At 36.1% G+C, this 20,966-nt stretch overlaps 1 protein-coding gene across 7 annotated transcripts in view; it reads left to right on the forward strand.

Annotated features, from left to right (window-relative positions):
* The first annotated feature begins 2,549 nt into the window (after positions 1 to 2,549).
* Positions 2,550 to 20,966, forward strand: part of LOC107712376 (calcium/calmodulin-dependent protein kinase kinase 1-like) — a 79,746-nt gene continuing 61,329 nt past the window's right edge. For 2 of the 7 annotated variants that reach the window (XM_016517605.1, XM_016517611.1), the window contains exon 1: positions 18,355 to 19,014. The gene's annotated coding sequence lies outside the window, so the exon portion shown is untranslated. Of the gene's footprint in view, positions 3,083 to 7,754; positions 7,843 to 18,354; positions 19,015 to 20,592; positions 20,673 to 20,759; positions 20,831 to 20,966 lie in introns of those variants that run through there. The other 5 variants (XM_016517606.1, XM_016517607.1, XM_016517609.1 and 2 more) reach the window with 5 other exon arrangements.

The following is a 20,966-nucleotide window of genomic DNA, read 5'->3' on the forward strand; positions in this document are numbered from 1 at the left end:
ATACTCTTATATTTTTGCACTATACTTTGCATTCAAATTTTGTGTATGAATGTGTACTGCAAAAAAGGAAAAGGCTTCCAGTGTCAGCCATTTTCAGTCCATTATTTTGCCTGAAACTGCATATTTGTTGTCAATATTATTGTATAGTGTATATAGTGTGTATGTGTGTGTTATTGCAGTTTATCACCACTGATAATCTACTACTAAATATAATGTAGAAACTGTAAAGCTGCTTTGCACAATTTGTCGTGAAAAATCGTGAAAAGCACTATACAAATAAACTTGAATTGAATTTTATATACAAGGGTTTTTGTAGTTAACTAAAATAAAAATACTTCAAATGAAATTTGAACTTTAACTTCAACTTTAACTTAAAATAAAAAAAACTTGATACACTAAAACAACTGAAAATAAAATAAATAAAAAATAAAATAAAAATAAATATTATTTTTAAATATGAATAAATACTATATCTCATTATTATATGTAATAAAATATATAACAGTGTGTGTATGTGTTTTTATATCACCCTAACTTGACAAAATTGGGCAAATAATTGCCCATATGTAATAAATGCTACAACCAAAACTACCTTTGGGAAATGAAATAAAGACTGAACTGAAATTCAAGGGATAAATTCATCCTTAAAGGCAGGGTAGGTGATTTGGTTCAAAAATGTTTTTTTTTTGTTATGCTGGTTGAAAGTCTCTTCACATCCCGATAACAATCACTAAGTTAAACGGTAAATGTATTTATATATTCATATCGTCCGTGGAAGGTTTAGGACCATAAAATGTTTGTCCAATCATATACCTAGGTCCGAGGATTACGATAGGCTGTCCTACCTGGCTGTCAGCGTATGTATTGGCATACCTCCATGCACCCTGTTCACGCAGACGTGATACATCTTCAGTGTGTTCCATTCCGCTATTGCAGACCAAACGAGAATGGAAGGTGTCATTATTTTAATCTTATGCGCTTTGTACCGTAATGTTTTCTCACGGGTGAATGAAACCTGAGGTAATCTGACTGTTGCATCCAACCCTCCACCAACGCCATCACTCATTAGCCAGTGCGAGTCAGTGCTTTAAACGGGCCGGGCGGGGCTAATAGCCTCAGACCTGCAGCACCGAGGCCAAAATCATGCTGCGTTTCCACCGCCGGGCCAGAAGCTCTGCTGCGCTTCACTAAAACCCGCACTTTACACGCCTCTCAGGAACAACGTCACGCAACCCCATCATTTCACCAACAAAGAGAAGATTTATCAAAAAACTAATAAGAAATAAGTCACTGAAACTAGAACATGAGAAAAGCAGCCGTTTGTTTGCATGCTTTGTTAAATATTTAAATCCAAAAGCATCGATGTTTTACAATAATAAGTGATGCATTGATCATAATGAATTAATTTATCAGGATTGAAAATTAGTCACACAGAAATAAAGCGGTTTAAACATAGCCTACCTACTTATTCAGTCGAGTCCATTTCTGTTTATTTGTAGTCACTGTATATACATCACATTTAGAAAGAATGATCATTTCTATATTTTCATAAAAGCTCCCGAACAAAAACCATTATTATATTTTTATGACATACGCGGAGCTAAACTCTCAAGACGAGACGTATGACGGATAAAATATGTTACTAAATAAATACACAATTGTGATAGAGAATAAGAAGCTGACGTCTGATTTCTTCAAGCGGTCGTATTTACCATGTTTACTATGGTAACGTTAATGGCTAGCGTGCATAGTCTTTTGCATCGCTTATAAATATTTCTGCCTTGTATGGTGATCATAATCCACATCGGATCAAGTTATTTCAAACACTCGCTGCTGTCTGAAAATGAGTTTTGAACTAAAATTTATTTAAAAGTCTTTAATGCTGGTGTTATAGCTGTTAACTTTATCAAATGATCCGCGGCACTGACACTCTCCAGACGCGGAGAAACTCCGCCTTTGTTCATGACCACTCCTCTAGCCCCTGCTGGCCTGCTTTGGCCCAAGGTTTTCGTCGGGCCAAAAAACACGGGCTGTTGGCCCCGAGGAAGCACCGACGAGGCACGATCAAGCCCCGGAAGTGACAGTGGAAACGCGACTGGCCCTGGTACGCACTAGCACGCCCGCTTTTGGCCCGACAGTGGAAACGCGGCTATTGAGTTGCTGGTTAACCTCTGGTCTGCCTGTGCATGTTCATGTGTTTTGGAGGAGGCGTGGCTTTAGAGAGTGATTTGCAGGGAGGGTGGGATCTTGCTATTGCTAGCCTCTCTGAATTCCTTTAAAAGTGTTGAGTGCATCAACCAAGTTTCCAGGCTGATAAAAACACAACACGCACAAACACCAGTGTTTCCTGGACATTGTGAAAAGCTAGCCAATCAGATTTGATCAGAAAGTGCTTTCAGTTTTGTGTGCAGTATGAATAAGACATTAGGCTGAGAACAGGCAGTAGGCGGTCTGTGGGCGTGGCGTCTGAATCTGAGACTAGTGTGCCATGAACCCGGCGGGCTTTAGGACCCCACCATAGCAAAAGAAAGGGAAATGTTTGATGGATCGTGAAGTTCTTCCAAGCTTTCTGTCGGCGTTGTAATGGTATACATGATAAGAGACGCAATTTAATTCCTTGTAATTCACTTAAATGGATCTGGATCGCTGCTAACCAACGGAAGCTCGCTCGGGGATCTGTCAGCAGTGCGGAAGAGAGAGAGAGGAGAGAGAAGGATGGGGCAGATATATTCCATCAAACTGACTCACAAGAGACTGAAATGATGCGGAGATTCCTTCGCCAAATACAGCCCGAACATCATTCAACCTAATAAAAGGCAGAAGCATGCTTGCTCGGATAGACCCGTCAGCGACACACAGCAGTGACATTGATGAAGCCAGCTGTCACTCGCTACACGCTCCTGAAGCCTCGAAACACGCGAGGATCTTTGACAGCTCGATTCTGGAAGTGAAACTTTTCTAGAACGTCAGGACTCGGACTGATTCGAGTGCCATCGGCTTGAGCTAAATCGAAAGCAACTTCAAATCGCGGGAGCTGTGATCGGGAGATTGTTGAACAAAAGACACGCGACCAAGTTCATACGTGAGTACAGTTATCATATCAGCGTGTGGATAGCGACGGTGTTCTGTTTCGGTCATTTACAGCAGAGGGGGTCGAGCGAGGCACTTGACAATAAGACAGAGGAGAAGCTGTTGCAGTGCTGTTTGAACAATGCAGCTGGTTACTTTAGTGAGGAGAGCAGAAGGGGCGGTTTCTTACTCTGAGAGCCCCCTTCTGTAACCCTGATTACACTGTGCTATAACAGGAGTGTAGTCAGAAACAAAGATTTGTGTTTGCTGAACTGAACCGAAGCACAATAAATTGTCATGTAGCCTACCGTTAACCACTGCCGTTATGTCTTTATAGCGCTGTAATTTCTTTTAACACTGTGTTACTGTGATGACGTCAATAAACAAATTGTGATTTGCATGAAACAGTGGGGTTATTTGAATATAATTTAAATACATACTTTTGTGACGACAAGTCAACTGGGTTGATAATTGTTTACCCTAAATGAATAAATAATGACAAAATTTACCAAGAAAACGAAAAAAAGATAAAAGTTATACACTGGCAACATCTTGCGGTTATCATTGGGGGGAAACCAATCGCGGGTACCATATTTACTCATTGATTTCAATGGGGAAGATGATCGAAGATTTGGGTACTCTGAGTAAAAGTTTTTGCACTTTAGGTGACCTTATTTAAACTACAGCCGGCTGAATAAAACAAGGCAAGAAGTTGTTTTTCTGGTTTTATTACAATAATGCGGTATGAATGTTCTCTCTCACACTAAGCTGCTGCCAATCTTGAAATTCAGCTTAAATGTTTTTTTTTTTTTTAAGCTTAGTAGCTGGTCTAAGATGGGTTTTAGCTGGTTATTAGGTTAACTAGTAGACCAACCTTCTTCTTCTTTTTTTTTTAATATCTCTCACATCCCTGCTGAGAAAAAAAAGCCAAAACCAGCCTGTTGTGGTCTTACCTGGTTTAAGCTGGTCAAGCTGGTCTTTCTGGCCAGGCTGATGTTCAGCTGGTTGGCCAGCTGGTCTCTTAGACTGACCAGCTAAAGAAGTGTTCAAAAACCAGCCTGCTAAACCAGCTCTGACCAGGCTTGAAGATAAGCCAAGACTAGTCAGCCAATTTAGGCTGGTTTTAGCTGTTTTTTCCAGCAGGAATAGCAGATGATTGCTAGTTTCACAAACTGGTATTTGTTCGTTTTCACAGTTTTTGTCAATTCCCACCATTTATAGGCCTAATTCATAATTTGTCTGATTAAAAAAATCACAGAAAAATCATTACGTTATCATATGTAATGTAAAAACCACAAGTAGGTCTACTTTTGTATCACTGGCTTTGTGTCACTGCATATAAGGGGTTTAAAATGTTACTGATTTCAATACAGACTTTAGGGAATGGAATATAATAGAGCTTTGTCCGAATCCCTCAGCAGCGTGTTATTTGGGGTTGTAAATAACATAAAATAGAATAGAATACAATATTGACCTGTTGGATTGGTTCTGTAACACACACCAGATTGCTATCCCTTCTGCCTCTGTAAATCTAATCTGTATTGATTCTACTGTGCTTGAAGGAATTCTCAGTATCACCAACTGGACAGGAATGCCATGAAACAGTCATGCAGAGGAATAGAACAATGTGGTTAAATACAGCTGTGTTTTACTGAATATCTCTGTGCCTATACTGAGCGTGGAGCATGGTTTGCTTTAATTGCCAATTAGATGGCTGTTCTCCAAATGTAAGCTACTAGATGCAGTATTTATCATTTTTAGTACACCATAGCCAGCACAGTCGCAGGGGCCGCTGAGAGCTGGATGTGAGAGAATAATTCAGAGGTTATACAGTATCTCACAGAAGTGAGTACACCCCTCACATTTTTGTTGAAAATCAGACTGCTCTGTCAGTTATGTTGCTGAATACATGCTGACCACAGACAGGGGCTGAGCTCTTTATCAATATTTTACTAGAGAGTCTTCTGTTTCAGAACAGTGTCTTGCAGATGACTGTATAAATATTAATTTGACACCGTCTTGCTAAAAATGAGATGGCAGATTTGTTTTGTACTTCATTTTGTCAGAACTACACGTCGTCTTTTACTTGTCTGACAGTTCTGTTTATAAGCTTATCAGATAGGAAAAGCATTAAAAGTTTTAATTTGTTTATAATTGGTTTTTGTAAATGTTCATTTGATTCCCATCTCACTGTTACATTATCATAATGGTGTAAAACTGCATTTGCAAGCCATTTTACTTCCATAATGTGACATTGTCCCTTTATTATCATATCTCGTCCAAAATAAGAGCTTTTCTTAAACCGTTAACTCAATGAGAAAAAAAGGAAATGTTTAATTTCAGCATTTTAGATTCTCTTGTATTATATGATATGTGTAATTTAAAAAAGACATTAATCGATATGCTTTCATTGCTAAGTGTATATTCACTGTAATGCAGTTTTCTAGGATTCTGCATGGGGGATAAATCTTGCATGACAACACATTTCCATCTGAAACAGCACTGTAAACATTGAAACACTGTAAACAGCACTCAAAAAAATAAGGCATATCGCACTCAACTTGTTAAAGGGGTCATATGATGCGATTTCAAGTTTTCCTTTCTCTTTGGATTGTTACAAGCTGATTGTGCATAGATAAGATCCCTGAAGTTGCAAAGACTAAAGTCTCAAAACCAAAGAGATATTCTTTATCAAAGTTAAGACTCTGCCACGCCCCCCTAAAACGGCTGGGTCAGCTGGCCAATCAGAGCGGACTGCGCTTGTCAAAGGAGGGGGCTTTGTAGAAAACGAAGCGTTTGAGAGAGGCGGGGCATAGAGGACCTACAATAATGTACAGTATTTGAAAAATAATGTGTTTTTTGAACATTAAAGCATGTCAACATATTCTGTTACACCAAATACACAAAATAATGATCTTTAAAAAAGCATCATATGACCCCTTTAAGTTAACTCAACTAGCAACCGACAACTTAAAAACTTTAGTTGATCTAATGAATAAAAGTCAGTCTACTGAGTGTTAAAAGATCTGTCAGAGCAACGCAAGATTTTTTAGCATTCAGCAATGCTAATCTTTTTTCTCTCTTTCTTTTAGATTTATGTTTCTTTTCTACATAATATGGGTTAAAACTAAAGGCAAACATTTATGCTGATAGACAAATGTATTAAACAAGTTGCAATGAGATGCACATATACAGTACCTCAGCACACGATTCTCAACATTGGTGAGGATCAACACATTTTAAATCAGTAAAAATATGAACTCTGATCCACATGACAGCTAACTGACAGTGACAACAGCAGCAGCAGCATAAATTTAGCCAGTTAAATTTAAATCAATGGCAATATTTTAATAATAATTAACATAAAATGTTTTCAAGCTGGAACTTGTGCAATATTGTTCAATGTAAAATTGTTTGTTCAGATGACTCAATTTGAAAAGTTGGGTGAACATTTGGATATGTTGTGAACAAATATATCTAAGTAAGGTAAACAACACAACTTTTGCTAGCGACATGTTTAGAGTATTTTTGTTCAGTTCACACAAAATTAAACTGACTTTTCCTACTAAAAATTCTTTGTTCAGGCTACTTTTTTACATTGGTTAGTAGAACTTTTCGAAAGTTGGATTTTTTTACAGTGAGGATATTTGACAAGAAAAAAAATGTAGGGCGTGACTTGATTTGATCCATTATTCAGTAATGAAGTGGATTGCAAAAAGTGGGCATTACATCCTAGAATGTAGCCGGACCTGAATGGGTTTTTTTTTAATTTTTAAACAATGCCTAAATCACCGTTATTGATTAACGTTATCCAGTGATGTCAATGTAAAAGGATTTGCAAGATTTTGATAACAATTGACTTCTTTTTTCTAAAGTCAGCATGAAATGGAAATTGTTATAAATTAATAAAACTGATCTTACTGTGAGTGATTTATACAGACGTGTTCATTTATTCATTAATTTATTTGAGCTCAATTTTTTTATCAAAATGGCATAATTTGAACTTCTGGTGATGTATGCCAGAATTCTCCAATCATTTAGTCTGCTTAAACCCAGCTGCTTTCTTCATTTCGACTGCCTCCTTCCAATCAACATTCAGTGGATTGTTGAACCATGTCCCTGCCATAGATTTTTTCTTTATCAATAATCGTTATGACTCAGATACTAAACAAAAGATCCATTGCTACTTCTGCTACATCGCAACTTTAAAACATGAACTGGCAAATCACGCAACGAATGTCCATTTCTACAGTATTTCATGTTGACTTTAGAGGAACACAACATTTAAACCGTATTTACAGCAGTGTTTCTTCCTCTTTGTTGTGTGCAGACTTGTCTCATTGCCAAAGGGGGAAATTGCAGCAATGTCACCTCTGCTTTGGGTTAACTCTGATTCAGCAATAAAAGGCACTGGAGAATACTGTGCTGTAGTGTAGCACTCCTCCTCCTCTGTGCATACACGCACACATACACGCACACATCTCACCTCCAGTTCCTCTGCTCTGCTTGTGTAGCGTGAGTGAGGGAAGCCACAGTGTTTACTACTGTCAGAGGCTTGAGAGACAATCAGAGACGAGAGAGAGAGAGAGAGAGAGAGAGAGAGAGAGAGAGTGGGGCGGGGGCACCAAAAGGGAGTTGATGAGGACCTCTGTTGTGTTCCTGTCACATATTTCTGAGAGCGGGAGAGGAGCACAGAGAACTGGAGTGTAGCGACGTGTCACATCAATCTCAGGAGGCAAGAAATTTGAAGAGACAGAGAAAGAATCCTTGAAAGTAAGTGTAGTTAGGACATTTCGAGACATTATCACAAACCTAAATAAACATTGAAATGATCTTAGTAAAACTTGGTAAGGTTAGCATTTAGTATGTTATTTTGCTTTACTAATAAATTTTCAATGTTTCAATTTGTATAAATTAACATTTAAATAATTTACAATAAGGGTTCATTTGTTAACATTATTTAATTACATTATGAACTAACAATGAAAAAGCATTTAAAAAGCAGTTAAATTTACCATTTTCTAGTTATTTGTAAAGTACTTGGTAATATTATTCGGTGAACCTGAGCTAACATGGACTGACAATCAGTTGTATTTGTAATAACTAACAATAACAAAGATTAGTATAATTATGTGACAAATGTAATAATAAACTAATGTTAAACAATAGGACCTTATTGCAAATTCTTACCATAAAAAAAAAAAAATTAACTAATGTTAACCAACTGAACTGTAAAGTGTTACAATAATCTTATTAGTTAGTCTCAATGTTCAATATGTAGAGCCATATGAAAATTAATTCAGACCCTGCATAATGCAACAGGGTGCCTGTTTGGCTTAATCAAATTTTAATGTTCAGGATGCCCTTGATAGGCCATTTGTTTTGTTTGATTTTGCTGTTTAGACTTGAGCACTGCACATTAATTTCTAGCGAGAATTTATTCTGAACATCAGTGAACTAGAACAAAGCTTGCAATCAGCACTGTGGTATTTTTGTATAAACAGGAGGTGTGTGTGAGAGTGTGCACGTACTGAAGCGATCGTCTTTTATTCCTGCCGTTGTCATCTTTCGATGAAAGCCGAGATTACTGTGCATTTGTGAGGTGAATTAGTCTGCTGCTTACAGACTCCACATCATGCATCCTTTGTAATCCTTGACTTTAGCTCAGGCTTTGTGCTCTCTCTGTGTATTGAGATACAGACGATGCAGCCTATTGACCATGACATGCTGCAGTCATACACGTCCCTCTCATCGCCAGTAATTCCACTATGAGTGCGCAGTAAGACTTGTACATCGACCAGGATTTATGCGTGGGTTTCTGTCATTGTCATTCCATTTGGAAAATACACAACATATTTTTATACAACTAAACGCCCTGACAGTGTAGAAATTATATAATGGAAGGCCATATTTAGAATGATAAAAATGCATATTATATAAAATGTTCCTCTAATTGGTCAGTTCCAGTGGTGTTAAATACAATACATTGCAGAAAAAAACAGCTACTCTGCATGGCACCCATAACAAACCAGTGCCTAGTATTTGATTCAATTAATTGACCAATATTTTGACCCATTTTAAGATTTAAGATTTTAAGGAAACTGAAACCAAATATTTTTTATTTAATTATTTTTTTATTTATTTTACATTTATTAAATTAATTAATAAAATGTATTTAATAATCAACACTCAAATAAAAACTGAGATGTACAAACATGTTAGTTGCACATTTTTGCAACGTTTTGATAACGAACTGTTTCTACTCCAGTGTGTATTCATAAACATACAAAAAAAAAAAACACACATTTAGGTGGCTGTAATAAAACTTGTTTTCATGACAGATTTTTTCAAGCATACATTAAATAATGAAGAGGTGAAGTAAAAAAATAAAAATATACCAAAAGTTTAAGTAAAAACATGAATATATAGCACATTTAGCAGAATGCTTCTCTCTAGAGTAATTTTTTTTGCTAGTTAACTCAAGTTGATGGACATTGAATGACTTTCCTGAGGTAATTGTAAAGTTACATGAAAAATTGTTTGCAGGCTGTTTTATTGACATCATAAACAAGCTGTTTATTGTTTGTATAAAGCTGACAGAATTTGAAAGCTGAGACTTTGTTTCATATTAAGAGTAACAAAGCTTAATGCATATATTGGATGGCAGGTGAGCTACAAATAATGTTTAGTGAAGTTCACGCATCTACAGAAAACAACATAGACTAAAATATATTTTTCATATTGTAAAACAGCATTGTGTTCTTAGTCAGTCTTAATGCTGTCATAACAGTGTGATTCTTGCAGGCTCCTCTACGGAATAAGGGATTCCAGGAAACCCGAGGTTGTTGACGCAGCTTCCAGTGTATTTGTTTCAGTGATGCTTGAGTGTGCTTCCCCAGTATACACATGAGAATAATCCAGTCATCCAGGTGCCATCGATTGCAGCGTGTGCGTGCCTGTGTCTAATTTGCCATGACTTTCCTGTATTTCGCTTTCATAAAAGGCTTGTCCGCCCGTTCCTTGGAAAGTTTAAAGGATATGCTAAACCTTCTGGTTGCTTATCTTAAATTTGTTTTCTCACCTGTTCCAAGTTATGTTTTTATCTTGAATGTGTAATGCAAAGCTAACAGGATATGCACACCTCCCCAAGCGGTCATGTGAATTCAGTCTGTAATTGTACCTGCACCGCAGAGCCAGAGCTTTTATAACCTGGTGCTTGTCAGTTAGCGGTGAGATTGTATCTCAGGCCCTTGAAAGGCCACAGATATAGTTTGTGTTCCTGCCCCCCGCTGGGTGCTCTTGCTTACTGCCATCCTCTGCTCTGAGACACTCTGTTCCCATAAATAATTCCCTCTGTGTGTCAAAGGGCACAATCACATTGTCTGTCTCCTTCTCTCTATGGCCCTTTACACCTGGCATTAACATGCGATCCATATCCGGATAATATCTGGATGTTCTTTTGCTGGATTGTATTTATCTCTGCTTACCTGTGGAAAACAGAAAACGTTAGTTGCATAATGCATCACAGGCTGCGTTAACAAAATGTTCCCTCATTTACCAAATTCTAAAGGCATTGGGGATGATTCAAAAGGCTTTTTATCATTTTGACAGATGAAAAAGACAGTAAAGGGATAGTTGCATTACATTTTTTGATCCATTGACTTCCATTCATACACATGTGAAAGCGGGAGACCAGAAATGCAAGCTCAAATTAATTTTGCTGCATTCTGAAGTTGCAGTTGGTGAACTCTGGCCTGTAATTTAATATCACATGAAGTCATGTGACCAACAGAAATATGATACATCACACTGTGACCTCTGAATTAAAGGGGTCATATGACGTTGCTAAAAAGAACATTATTTTGTGTATTTGGTGTAATGAAATGTTTATGCGGTTTAAGGTTCAAAAAACATTATTTTCCATTTGCCTTTCTGAAACGCGTCGATTTTTACAAAGCTCATTGGTCTAGAAACACACAGCGTCTCCACGACATGGCGGCGGCGGGAACAATACTACAGCGAGAATCAAAGTTACGCCTTCTTTATTTGCGTAAATAAGATAATATTATTGGGTAAATTACATTTTAGACACAATATTGCTAGTAATGGCTGCTGAAAATTCAGCTTTGCCATCACAGGAATAAATTACAATTTAAATATATTAGAAGCAGTTATTTTAAATATTTCACAATATTGTTGTTTTACTTTATTTTTTTAATCAAAATATTGAGCATAAGAGACTTCTTTTAAAAAGATTTTTAAAAAATCTTACCGACCCCAGATTTTGAATGTTAATGTTGAAAGCATAATTCTTAAGACTTCATGACATAACAATCTTCACTCTTTGTTTTTGAACTAAATTTAGCGGCGTTTTGAGCCTTTGCAGGTGTACTTGTAACAGCAGGAGCCTCTTCTCCACTGATTGAATCATAGGTTTCAGGTTTCTCTGCTCAGACACGACTGATTTGCTGATTGAGACAGTGATCTACAGATTGTGGAACATTGTGAAAATCTGTCATTAAATAATCTCCGGCCTGTAAAGTCTTTTGATTAGCTCTGTATCTTATTTTGTTGTTGCCGCGTTGTCATATGACGGAGTCCAAAAGTCTGAGACCACATTGACAATTTTGTATACAAAATTTCCAAAATTGAACCTTGGAAATAATAAAACATATTATTAACATGTATTAATATTAAATAACATTGTCTAAAATAATAATACTTTTTTTTTTTAATTCATTAATTTTAATTTATATTGAAATACTAAACTAAATTATTATTTTTTTCAATTCAACATTCACTTCAATTGTTGTGCATAATATAACTTGTAAAAGTTATTTTTTATTATTCTTTTTTTTTTTTTTTTACAGTTTTTTACAGTAAAGCAGTTTTTACTTGTGGTCTCAGACTTTTGAATCCCATAAATGGAATTTGAACAGCAGATCTATTTTTCTGTTTAGTCCTTCTTGCATTTTGTTTAGCTTTAGGCTAAGAGGAAAACATGTTTGACCTTTTCTCTTTGTCTAAAAGGTTTCTAAAAGGCTTCACTTCGCTTCTTGAGTATTTTGTGTCGGAAAGCACAGGTAGAGAAGAAACTCAATCCTCTCTGTGGGAGCTGCTTCTCGCTGCTAAATGAGATGGCCAGATGAAACGGCAAAACTTCATTACTTTAGTGCTCTGTGCTCAAAACTATTAGAGCGGTCAACGTTCAGTGGCTTTCATATTAGACTCCAGATTAAATCTACTAAAATAGCCTTGGTCGTCTCACTGTGTGTACACAGGCCAGGCTTCACCACAGGAGTTATGGAAAGGGATATGTTTTCACCGACCAATTAATCACATCTCTAGAGGACAGGGTTTGGAAATAAACAACCCCCAAAGCCCTCAATCTGGAGACTAATTCTTCCCTCAACAGATGGCAGGAGCTCGTAAACACATTTTGAGGGACACTTTGAGCAAACCTTTGCATTGAGGAAAGCTGCAAACCTGTGATGCTAAACTTTTACATAGATAGCATAGATGTACAGATGTGATGGCAGGAAGTCGCAGGTGGTCTTTTTTCCCTCTTGGAAAAGCTTTTTTAGTTTATTGACCGAAAGGAAGAATATTGATTTAGAAGGCGAAGGAGATTTTTTTGACAGAAATTATAATTGTGGATCTTTGGGTTGACAGTGAATCATTTCAAAAGCAATTGTTGCAAATTCAGTTCAGTACATACTTCGAACAACAACTAGTATTTCTTTAATATATATTTTAATGAATGGCGATTCAATGAATTATTAGCATTTTAAACCAATCATTGAGCAACACAAACAATTCATAAGAATGTTGCATATGAATTGGCAGGATTTGTTATCAATGCAGAGAAAAACCAAATGAACCTTTACGTCTTATTAAGAAGGAATGAAGAAGAATGACTTGTCAATTATAAACTCTCCTTTTAGTTTTTTTTTGTCCATGCATTATAAATGTCATAAACCTCGTATCTGTGAAGCACTGACCTGATTGTCTATGAAGTGTTGAGGTGGTTACTGTGGGAATACTTAGTGACTCCAACCCACTCGAGTGTTAGAAGAAAATTGGAGAGATCAAATACCCTTTATCTCACTCAAATCGGCAATGACTTGAAAGCCATCAGTGACGCCTTCAGATGCGTCTGCAGGGAGGAAGAATTCAGTTAGAAGTGCAGAGAAAACTATTCCCACTCTTTTTATATTCTGAGGAATCAGTTTGAGTGTGTTGAATGTGGGTGGTTAGTAAATGCAGCTGATGATAGATCATCATTGATTGGTTGTGTATCAGGATTACACGATTTGACCATAATAGAAATAGTTTAAGTCTAATTTCTCTTGAAGTGAGCATAAACTCCTTTATGCTTAATATAAAGATTTTTGCAGTAGCATCAGGCAGACATTTTGGTAACACTTTCTATGAAGCCCGTATTTATAGTACATTATAGGGGTATTCTTAAGGCATTATAATGAATGCATAATGCATTATAAAAAAACTTATAATATGTTATATCAACTCATGAATAATCATAACAACAGTTATAATACATCATAATACTTACGTATTTGTGGTTATACGTTTAAGAGTATGATTATTTATAACACACAATGAACACCATATTAAATCTACTTCATTTACAGAATAATGGACTGTATCATATCTTGACATTGTTTATTTAAGATCTGCACAGTATCTTAGTACAGCTTGTGAGTGGTTAGATGTTGAGTGTTATTTGAGTGTTTCCTGTGGAGCTAATGTTAATTAATTGATGTGAGCTTTATACTCCAACTGAAAAAAATGCAATGTTTTATATGGTTACATTTCATTTTGATGATCTCCTTAATCAATCGACTATAAGCAACTTTGCAACTACGTGCCAACTAACTCTCATTAGAGTATTAGTATGCTCAAGAATGGTAGAATCTAGTATGGTAGAATAAGTTGACGTACTTGCAAAGTAATCAGTTTATCTGTTGGTGGTTGACCATCAAAATAAAGTGTAAATATTTACAGTAGCAGACATACTAACACTCTAATGACTGCTAGTTGATATGTAGTTGCAGAGTTACATATCAACAGCTGTCTAAAGGGTACCATCAAAATAATCAAACTGATATTACAATAAAAATAGTTCAAAGCAAATGTGTCATATTACACATTCATCTGATCTGATTTTATGGCTGTTTGAGAGAAATTTTTATCATTATTATTATTATTATTATTATTATTACTACTTATAAGTGGTCTTTGACCGCTTTAAGTAAAGTAGCATAAGAAAAATGGCAAGATATGAGACTTATAATACATTATAACTATGATAAATATAATCCATTGTAAAAGTGGATGCAACGTGTTCATTGTGTTATAAATCATCATACTCTTAAAAGCTATAACCACAAATAAGTAAATATTATAATATATTAAAACTGTTCTTATGAATATTCATGAGATGATACAACATATTATAAGGTTTTTTATAATGCATTATGCATCCATTATAATGCCTTACGAATACCTTTATAATGTATTATAAATACGGGCTTCATAGAAAGTGTTACCGAAATTTTCTCAAAGCTTTTGAGCGTAAACTATTGAGTGTTTTTATAACATTTTCAAGAGTGTCATGGTATTGTCGTGAACATGCTTTGAAGGCTGATGCGGAAGAGAAGAAATTGTTGAATAAAGTTGTTATTTTTGTTTTCTTTGCACACAAAAAATATTCTCATAGCTTCATAAAATTAAGGTTGAACCACTGATGTCACATGGACTATTTTAATGATGTCCTTCCTACCTTTCTGAGCCTTGAATGTGGTAGTTCCTTTGCTGTCTTTATAGGTTCAGAAAGCTCTCGGATTTCTTTAAAAATATCTTAATTTGTGTTTCAAAGATGAACAAAGGTCTTATGGATTTGAAACAACATGAGGGTGAGTAATTAATGGCAGAATTTAAATTTTTGGGTGAACTATCCCTTTAATGTTCTGGGATAGTGAATGGCATATATTGACATCCAGCTCGCTCAGGTTCTAGACCTCAATTGAAAAACATGATAAATGTTGGCGATATGTAAAGCAGGTCCTGGCAAAATCTATTCTAATATGGTGATTAGAAATGAGCCATTAAAACAGATTGCCTTCCCATCTGCATGGCTTGGCCTGCTTTGGCAGACAGCTGGATCCTGAGAGAGAACACAAGACTGGATACACTTTTATCATGAAGCAGCGCTGTCTTTGCAGAGGTCGTTTTCTTATCGTGAAGATAATGTTTTGCCAGAAGCTTAATTTTGTTTTCATATATTACATTTTGTTCTGCCTATTGAATTTAGTTCAAGAAAGTGAGCGAGTGCAACACAGTTCTTGAACTTAATTGCATTGCAGCCAATTTAATTTGTGAAAGGGAAATTTACTTAATTAATTTGCATTGAGACTATATACATTTTCCTAGGCCATAACTGGATATATAGAAATCCAGATCCAGACTGACACCGCTGTAATTTATATACTATTATAATATTTTGAATTAGCATTATTTTCCATTTTCATTTTAACTTTAAGTTGTTTTCAGTAATATTGATATGTGCTTTTGCTATTTTTGTTTTTGTTTGTTTATTTTAGAACTTCAATTTACAGTTGCCAAGGCTTAATTCAAGTTTTTTTTTTTTATGTTCAAGTTATTCATCTAATATTTATATTTTATTAATACATTTTATTATTTAGTTTTATTTAGCAATAACAACACTGACATTTAGTTAATTTAATCTAGTATTTTGTTATATTAGACCACAGTAAGTGAACATGTAACATCTTCCCTGCACACAGTATGTATTCATACAGTACAGATTTCCTAGCAGTGAAATTCATTGCTAGATGTTTCTGCTTGGCCTTATTGCCGTGGAGCTGTTTTTAGTCTCTAGTGTTTGTATCTCCTGATATGGCTAGCATCATGTTTGTCTTTTGGCATAATGACCTTTCGCCACACATAGTGTTACACAGGGAGCTGTCATATCACCATAAAAACACAGTCTTTCCGTTATACTGCTGTCCAGTGAGGCCTCTAGAGGAGACAAAGGACATTAGATGAACTGTAGGCAGTGTATGTGTTCAGACAGACTATATTACAGTACATTATATATGACTATATGCTTAATTATTGACAAAGCAATGCCATTTTATGTTAAGATAAGATAGTCTTACAGCCAGAGCTCATGCTATGCACTGTGAAACTAGTCAATAAAACAGCTCAGCACTGTCCACATATTACTCCTGTGAGATACAGTAATATACAGCATCATTAAAAGGACTTTGGTTGGATTTCCCAAATCCCTAAGTAAAATGTAAACACAGTAGGATGTTAGGGTTGCATTACCTTTAAAGCTTTTTTTCCTCGTCAACATTATCTGCGTAGCACATAAAAACCTTTATAATCCTCACAGGACTCATAAATCTGCAAGATGAAATGTGAAGAGGCCTGACTGTAGATTAACAATGTAATGATCCTTCCAAAAAGCCACGAATGTGAGTGATGTCCAGTCCTCAAAATGAATGACCTTCCTTTTAGTCATGTACTGTAATGTGTTTTTTTCCAAAGCTGTATCACTTCCTTTCATGCAGATTTGACATACAGTGAGAGTGAGAGTTCAACATGTGTCTATAGTAGCGAACCATGCAACATTTCAATATTCACACACCGAAACATTTCGAGACTCAGAATAGTTGTGTGTTTTGCACTATTGAAGGTGTGAATTGGGTTGATTGTCAAAGTAAAGATGTTAGAACAGTGTCGATTCTTTCCTCCTTGAAATAGGTTGTGCTTTTGCATAGTAGTGTTGCATGACATCTGAGATAGATTTTCCCCTTTTTAGTGGGCTTTATTTGATTGTCGCTAACATTGTTATGTCTCCTCCCTGATTTTGCTTCTAGGAAAACCATTAGACATGGCATTTTTATCACCGTCAAAGCCATTACTCTGTGCACAGAGCTTGTAAACTCTCACTTTCACACACATGCAGTCAGTCCATGTCGAGTTGTTTTTCCAGCTCTTCTCTTTTCAAGCCTCCAGTGCTCTTAATTGGATTTGCCCAGATGAAGGGTGACACAATTACACAGGCAATGGTAAATTTCACAACATGTGCTCAGAGAAGCTCATCAATTTCTTGCCATCAAACAAGATCTGCAGTTAAATAAAGTCTAGTTTTTGCATCCATATTAGTTATTTTCTATGAAGAAAGACAATATCCTGTTTATATTTGTGTATCCAAATGCCCAATTCACCTCAAGATTGTTAACATTAGTTAATGCATTAGGTATCACAAACTAACAATTAATAAAACTTTTACAGCATTTATTAATCTCGGTCAGTCGTCATTTCTAAATATACTAATATATCTTTTACATTTCAAGTTCATTTGTTCATGTATTATGTTCAATAATACTGTTACTTTGAAAGTTTGAAGACAGTAAGAAAGAAAGGAATACTTTTATTCAGCAAGGACAGATCAAAATTGACAAGAAAGACGTTTACATTGTTACTCTCTTTCTATTTCAAATAAATGCTGTTTTTAACATTTTAACTTAATAAAAAATAATAAGAAGAAGAAATGTTTCTTGAGCAGCAAATCAGTATATTAGAATGATTTCTGAAGGATCATGTGACACTGAATATAAAATATATTCAAATATATATTGAAATAATATTTCTTACTAATATTTCTAACTGTGTTTTTCAAATCCTTAGCAGCTTAAGGAACATCTTTCAAACAAATAATTTTTGAATGGTATCGTACATTAATTAATTATGAACAATAGCAAAATGAACATTATCCTCAATTAATAAATACTGCAACAAATGTTGTTCATTATTAGTTTGTTATCTAAGCATTTAACCACTATTAGCAAATTGAGCTTTACACTGTATTGAACAGTGTTACTGAAAACATTGCAAAACCTGCTTCCACCCATGACTAAACCTCACCCACCCACATGATGATGGAAATGTGATTCAGCTGTTCATGAGTGATACTTGTCCAAACACAGGTCTGTCTTCGTCCACACTGTCAGGCTTTGAGAATCTTTTGAGATCTAAATCCTTTGTGGTGCTCTGAGAGTCAATCTCCTCATTAAAATGTCCTTTTGTATCCGATACAGCAGCCAGACGGCCCAACCAACAGGGAGGTCAATGCACAGAAGACCCCGCTATTGGTCATCTTCTACGTTTAACTTTTTCATTGTTTCTTTAAATGCCAGACCACAGAGAAGAACATAGTCATTTCTTGTGTCTCAGTAAGTTATGTAAAGAAGTTACATTCAGCTGTTCGAAGGACTTTTAATGGTGCAGGAAGAGCTGTGTATGTGTGTGTGTGTGTGTGTGTGTGAGTACTGTCCTCCTCCTCCTCGCTGGGCTGTTTTTAGAGGCACACACTGTGAGTTGGGTGAGGTCCAGAGTCTCTCAGGACAAGCATGATTTTGCAGCATTCATCATTTATGAATGATGATTACCATCGGCTAAATTTAGTGCTCTGTATGTGTGTGTGTGTGTTTTCTCTCTAATGCATCCTAGAGCTATTTCAGTTGGGATGTCCCCAGATGGATCCAATCCCCCACAGCGTGGTTAATCTCACATGTGTAGTTGTCAAGCACTGGTCCTGTCAGCTGGTTCTGCAGGTCCATAATTTTTATTTGGTTATGGGAAAACACCAGAAGCTCCTCCCATTATGCCCCGCCCACACTGCTTGCCCTGTTCCTGGACAGGCAGTGACCCGTGAAAGGGGACGCTGTGGAGGTCTTACCGATGTCTTATGCAGTGCAGGGAGGAGAACTCCCTGGAAGTCCCATGGCATGAACGATGGGTTCCTCTCCATCTGGGTCCCCTCCCTCACCCCCGTAGGACCGGATCATGTCTCCATCCACCAGCCGACCCCTCAGCGAGCCCTCGTTCCGTGTGAGTAAATGAAATGAGGCGTTCCTACCTCTCTCTCCATCCGCTAATCCCAAATTCACTAGCTAGGGGTTAGTAGGGCACATAGAGGTTAGCTCAGGATTTGGCAGGGAACGTGCCTGCTGCTATTTTTGTTCTCAAACATATCTCTGACTCATCTTTTTACAGTCTGTAGAATGAGGATATTTCGTATGTCCACTCTCGATGACAACAGTGATACAGAGTGAGTGGCTGTGTCTACAATAGCTTCCCTGAGACAAAATAATCTGCGTTATTCAATTAAAGTGACCCGGATTACAGACTGACACACTGAAACTGCACCGAACACACTCTCTCTCTTTTGGAAATGTGTGTTTTGGATACTCCAGACATGCTATATTTAGGTGTTGCGGGATTAGAAGTATACAGTTTGAGATTTGATAGTGTGAACACTAACTAGAAATACCCTACACCCTATTCAACTGGGTGAAAGTCTGTCACAGGGCTTTGGAGAGTTTCTAGATGAAATAATTGGTTATATAGAACAAAATGATGTGGTCTTAGGGTGTCCATATGCTTATTTGGCTTTTAGTTTTAAATGAATCCAGATCTTGAGCTTGATTCCCAAGCGTGTAATCCAATTTTACCCCTGACCTCAACTGACATGCTTTCATTTCATTTATCACGGTTAATTAAAACTTTAATTACACTAATGTACCCAGCAACGAACATGTAAGAAACATTTGAGAAATATTGAGATGATATACTGTAGAGTTTAATAAAGTGATTTCACTTCTATCAAATAGAATTCTTCAACAGAAAACAAAAAAGCTAAAACTGATTTTAAAAATATTTGTAAGTTTTGCAAATGTTTTTATAAAGAATATATTTTGAAATATTATTACAATTTATAATAACTGTTTACTATTTTAATATATTTTTAAAATGTTGTTTATTCCTGTGATGGCAAAGCTGAAATTTCAGCAACCATCACTCCAGTCTTCAATCACATGATCCTTCATAAATCATTCTGATATGATGATTTTGTACTGAAGAAACATTTTTTATCATTATCATTGAATATTTTTATTCAGTAAAAGATTAGAAAAACAGCATTAATTTGAAATATAAATCTTTTGTAACAATATACAAGTCTTTACTGCTGCTTTTGTGCTAGTGACTGTAAATTTCACTGATAAAACAGAAAATCGACATGCATTTGGTGCTTAATGAATATATGTGTATATTTTTTTGAGAAAGAAAAGAAAGAGGTGACTGAGTAAGAAAGCAGTAATGTTTTGCTGTGTGTCAGCTATACTGCGCATATGGAGAAGATGCTGTTTTCAAATTCCATAATGAACTCTAGTGAACTTTGGACATATTCTCTTGATGTCTAATGCCTTTAAAACTATTTGGAATCCTTAAGCATTTAAAATGAGTCCTTGAGGAGGTAAGATGAGATGCTATGCAGAGATAAAGAGGAGGATTGCATGCTTGTAGAATGACTGCAGGGTGGAGATTGAATGTCCCCTGCTTCCTGCCCCCACGTGAACTGCACTCACATTAGCACAAGTGTGTGTGTGTGTGTGTGTGTGTACAGTTTGAAATGGATCCTTCTTAAGGGCTTAATGGCTGCAATATAAAGCTGTTGTTGATTGCAAAGTAAATGCTGAGACCGCTTTGTATGATTTTTCCATCACATCTCTTCATTTTCTTGTCAGGTTTTAAAAATTGATCTTTAAAATGTAATTTGTTTTCTTCTCTGGCAGTGGCAATCAACTTGACGGCATCTTAAAAAATGCTGTGCGGTTGAGGCAAGACACAACACAAAAATAGGGAGGTAGGCACTATTCAACCTCAGACAAATCAACTGCAAAAATGATTGGTGTGATTGTTGGTCAGTGTTAGGCTTATACTTTATATATTGACAGCCACATTCTATATTATCTACTCATCTGCCACAGTGATGTACAATA

This window comes from Sinocyclocheilus rhinocerous, unplaced genomic scaffold, assembly GCF_001515625.1.
Source record: "Sinocyclocheilus rhinocerous isolate Xijiao unplaced genomic scaffold, SAMN03320098_v1.1 scaffold298, whole genome shotgun sequence".
Classification (NCBI taxonomy): domain Eukaryota; kingdom Metazoa; phylum Chordata; class Actinopteri; order Cypriniformes; family Cyprinidae; genus Sinocyclocheilus; species Sinocyclocheilus rhinocerous.